Genomic DNA, 5,746 nt, shown 5'->3' with positions numbered 1-5,746 from the left:
TTCACATTTTAGGAGGCTCTTTTCTTTCTGGATGTGAGATGGCAGCCTGTCTTTTAGAAGCCAGGGTAGAAAGGAAGCATTATCTAAGAATGAAATTTGTACTCCTATTTGCGTATGTGTAGGTACACTTGTATATTCTTTTACCGATGACCGTAGTACTTGGTCTGACCATGCACAGATCATTTACATTTCTAGAACTTATTTTCTCTGCAAGAAGAATGGAGACTAAGGATGGGGCTGAGTGATCTAAATTCTTTGATAGGCTTCACATTCTAACATGTTACAATCTGCCTTTGAGGCTTTACTGGGACATAGAGGTTTGCTGCATTCTCTGATGGAACAGCCTCTTTATTCCCTTAAGGGAGAGCATTTGTTTTGAAATACTTTTCTCAGAATCTTATGATTTCAGAGTTTTCATCCTTCAGGATGTCAACCTTTGTTAACTCAAAAAGAAAATTTTGAATTTTTTTTCTTTTTTTTGTCGTTTTTGTTTTTATTTTTTGCCTTTTACTCTCTCATGGGGCCATCGTAATGCCGTTTTTATTTTCATGGAAGAGAGTTAAAAAGCACACATATAGTCCTCCTTAACATATTAGAAAAGGGAATGAAGAAATGTATATTTATTGAGTTCAAAGCCCTTGCCAAGCTACAGGCAAGAACATTTCACATAGACTAGAAGCAATGTGACATGGTTGAAATAGCCGGATCTTATGTCTAAATGATCTCAGTTTGAAATTCAATTGCACTTCTAACCAGCTGTAGACTTCTGAAACCTTACTTAACTTCTCTGAGGCTGTGTGACTAACTTGTGAAAGGAAAAATAATAACATAGCCCTCAGTGGATATTTTAGAGCACTAATGATACACATAAAAGTTAAAAATATAGAAGAAGGCAAAAGTATAATAATAGAGAATCAGTAGCTCTATTGTCCAACACTCCTTATAATAAGAATGTGAAGTAATTTTATTGAACACATTTTGAAGATAAAAAATATATAATCCCAAAAATATAAACATTTCTAATATTAAATTTCTAATATTAACATGGGGTCAATTGCATGGTTACAGTTAAATCTCAGGGACTTCCACGTCTAGCTATGTAAGAAAAACAGGACAAAAACTTTTCTTTTGGCATGCGTTTCAAGAACACTAGATACAATATTGTGAGGGGAAATGTGGTCAGACATGGAAAAAGAAAGTTGTTGAAGACTAGATGAAAGTGCGGGACCATTATCCCTAGAGAAGAGAAGTAAACAACGCAAACCCCATAGTTGCCACACCTTCCTTCCAGGAAGAAATGTTTGGAAAGCAGAGCACGGGGGTCTCACCGAGATGAGTAACAGATCAGAGTGTGGGGAGAAGGATGCTAGTATTCCCGGCACATAATAGCATTTTAGAAGAAGCTGTATAGACAAAGAGCTCCAGAAATAGACATGAATGTCACCTGAGTCTTTGGCAGGGCATTAAGTTGTCCAGTTGTAGAGTGAGACTTCCTTAAACCTGAGCAAAAGGCACCCCGCAGAGTTATAGGCAGAGCTCCAGAGGGGCATACCTCAAAGAAGAATAAAGTAGGCCTGGAGTAAGGTTCTGCTAGGGGGAAGAAAAAAGCTTTAAAAAAGCCAAAAGACTTAAAAAACATTCTGTGGCTAACTTAACTGAACTCCAAAACTGGACTCAATACTCTTTATGTGAAGGCAACAAAACACTGACATTCAGATTTAAAAACTCACAGTGTAAAAGAGCTAGACATAAAAGCTTCTGCAACGTGATTCACACAAAGACAACTCATTTAATAAACACACATTCAATAATGATAGAGATAATACAATTAGCAGACAAGGTCTACAGAAGAGCTATAAAATGTTTGGCAAGGATTAAAAAAATATTAACACAATGAGGAGAGAAGTGGAGGATCTGAAAAATAATCCCAACAACTTATTAGTTAAAAAATCAGATATAAAACATTCTACAGATGATAGTAATAGTAGATTAGATAATAGCAGAAAATCAGGGAACTTGAAGACACAGGAATAGAAATTACCCAATTGAAGAACAAAGAAGAAAAGTATCTGAAAAAAAATGGATCTTTACTGATGTCAGGGAACTCATTGAGCAGTATTTGGGATCCCAAAATGGAGAGAATAAAGAAGTGAGGTAAAAAGCCATGAATAAACAATGACCAAAAACATTCCAAATTTCATAAAAACCGTAAACCCACAGATCCAATCATCTCAATGTAGCCTGAACAAAATAAACATTGAAAAATACACCAAAGAACCTTACAATCAAATTGCTGCTGAAAACAATAGATAAAAATTTTTTGAAGCAGACAGAGACATTAAAATACATTAGGTGGAAAGGAGAAAATCAAAATTAGTGCTGCATTCTCACTCAAAAAACAATGCAATTTGGTGAACCAGGGAGATGTTAAAAACAATAAATGAGTTAGTGATAAGTATAGTAAAAATAATAATAGGAATAATAGCAAACTTAGACACTATAAAAACTATGCCAAAATAATTTTCAGATAAAAGCTTAGAGCATTTATTGGCTACTCGCTTGCACTAGAAAAAATATTAAAATAGATTCCTAAGGCAGAAGAAAAATGATACCAAATGGAACTATTATCTATACCAACACAGAAATCATAAGTAGCAAACATGTATGTCAATAGAAGACATGTTTTACTCACTTCAACTTTTTAATTGACAGTATGAATGTTGCATTGACAGGTTATTATATACGTAGAAATGAATATGATAATATTGTAAAAGAGAAAAATAAATGAAATTATACTTCTGTATAGTCTAACCCTATATGTAAAATAAAATTTTATTTTTTGAAGGTAGCCTGCGAAGAGTTAAGAAAACATACTATAAATCTGAGACAACAATTGAAACATAAAATAAAAAGATGCAGAGCTATTAAGCATGAAAAATCAGTAATATAAAATAATAAAACAAATAAGAAATAAATCTTCCCAAAAGAATTACGGAAATGATAAAAAGGAGAATCAAGGCAAAAATTGGCCAAATAAAGAAAAAAAAATTAAGATAAGAGATTTAAACACGAACTTCTCTATAATTACATAAAATGTACGTAGTCTAAGTATCCAAATACAAACATTTAAGAGAAAGATTATGTCAGGCAGGATAAAAGAGTAAAACCAAACTAGAACCTGTCTAAAAAAGTGTGTTTTAAATATAAAGACATAGCTCAAAAGCAAAAGGACAAAATAAGATATTCCATATAAATACTAGCATTACTTTTTCCGTTATTATTGTAAGGCATCCAAATCATAAAGGAGGAAATAAAAATGTCTCCGTTTGCAGGAAACATGATCTTACATATAAACAAACTCTAAGGACTCCTTAAAAATACCCTTCTTGGCTGGGTGTGGTGGCTCATGCCTGTAATCCCAGCATTTGGGGAGGTCAAGGTTGGAGGATATGTTAGGCCAGGAGTTCAAACCAGCCTGGGCAACATAGTGAGACCTCTTTTCTACAAAAAAGAAAAAAAAAATAACTGGGTATGGTGGCATGCCCCTATAGTCTCAGCTGTAGTTACTCAGGAGGCTGGGATGGGAAGATTGCTTGAGCCTAGGAGGTGGAGGCTGCGGAGAGCCATGATAGCACCAGTGCACTCCAGCCTGGGTGACAGAGTGAAACCCTGTCTCAAACACACACACACACACACGCACATCCCACTCACTAGAATTAAGACATGAATTCAGTAAAGTTACAGAATACAAAATCAATATATAAAAATCAATTGTGTTTCTATACGCTAACAACAAAGCATCCAGAGAAGAAAATTAAGAAAGCAATCCCATTTACAGTACAATCAAAAAAAGAATACCTAGAAATAACTAAAGACATGAAAGACTTGTACACTGAACACTACAAAACATTGATTAAGGAAATTAAAGGAGACATAAATAAATAGAAATAAATTTTGTGTTCATAGATTGGAAGACTGATATATTGTAAAAATGTTCATACTTTCCAAAGTAATCGTCAGATTCAACACTATCCCCATCAAAATCCCAATGATGTTTGTTTTATAAAAATAGAAAAAACAATCCTAAAATTTATATGAAAATATCAAAGATCCCAGATAGCCTAAGCAATCTTGAGAAAGAAGAATAAATCTGGAAAAATCACACTTCTTACTTCAAAATACATTACAGAGCTACATTGATTAAGATATTATGGTACTGGCATAAAGACAGGCATATAGACCAAAGGAACAAAGTGGAGAGCCCCAAAACAGCTCCACACATACAAGATCTTTGACATGGTGACAAGAATACCTAATGGACAAAGGATAGTCTCTTCCACAAATGATGCTGGGAAAACTGGATATTCACTTACAGAAAAAAGAAAAAAGAAAGAAAGAAAAGAAAGAAATTGGACCTCTACCTTAAAGCATACAGAAAAATCAACTAAAATTATATTAAAATTTTAAAAAGACTTAAACATAAGACCTAAAAATGTAAAACTCTTAGAAGAAACAGAAGGAATAGCTTTGTGGCATTGGTCTTTACAATGATTTCTTGAAATTATGCCAAAAGAACAGGCAACCAAATACACACACACACACACACACACACACTAGTTGAAATACATCAAACTAAAAACTATCTGCATAGCAAGCAACAGAATGAAAAGGCAACCTAGGACATAGAAACCAACATTTGTAAACCATATATTTAATAATTGGTACATTTCCAAAATATATAAGAAACTCCTACATCTTAATAGCAACAATAAAATAAAATAACAACAAAATAAGATAATCTAACTAAAAAATGGGAATAAGACTTAAAGTGATGTTTCCCCAAAGAAGATATAGAAAAGCCCAACAGATAAAAGTGTTCAATGTCATTAATTATCAAGAAAAGGCAAATTAAAACTGCAATGAGATATCACTTTATGTCTGTTAGAATGGCTATTACAAAACAAAACAAAACAAAAAATATCAAGTGTTAGTGAGGATATGGAAAAATTGGAACCCTGGTACCCATTTGGTAAGAGTGCAGAATGGTGTAGCAGCTGTGGAAAACTGTATGGAGATTACTACAAATAAAAAATAAAAGTTGGACCACCTTGTGATCCAGAAATCTCACTTCTGGGTATCTAAAAGACTGAAATCGGTATTTGAAGGGATTTCTGTATTTTTGTGATCATTGCAGCACTAATCACAACTGTAAAGACATGGATGACACCTAAATGTCCATCTGCAGATGAATGGATAAAAAATAGTATTTCATGGTATATCATGGTTCATCTGTCAATGCACATTTGATGGATATTTATATGTATCATGAAATACTATTCAGCCTTCTTAAAAAGGAAATATTGCCATTTGTAACAACATGGATGAACCTGGAAGGCGTTATACTAAGTGAAATAAGCCAGGCACAAACACTGCATCATTCCCCTTCTATGAGGTACCTAAAATAATTTTCCTGGTTGCCAGGAGCTGGGAGGTAGGGAAAATAGGTAGCTGTTCAATGTGTGTAAAGTTTCAGGTATGCTAGATGAATAAGCCCTGGAGATCTTTTGTACAGCACAGTACCTACAGTTAACAATACAGTATTGCACACTTCAAAATCTGTCAAGAGGCTAAATCTCATGTTCAGTGCTCTTACCAAGAAATGTTCTTACCAAAAAGAAAACAAGACAAAACAAAAAATAAAAACAAAAGGACCGAAGGAAACTTCGGGAGATGTTCAGCATATCGA

Source organism: Macaca fascicularis, chromosome 8 (genome assembly GCF_037993035.2).
Source record: "Macaca fascicularis isolate 582-1 chromosome 8, T2T-MFA8v1.1".
In the NCBI taxonomy this organism is placed as follows: domain Eukaryota; kingdom Metazoa; phylum Chordata; class Mammalia; order Primates; family Cercopithecidae; genus Macaca; species Macaca fascicularis.
The sequence above is the reverse complement of the archived record's forward strand: the minus strand, read 5'-3'. Positions refer to the sequence as shown.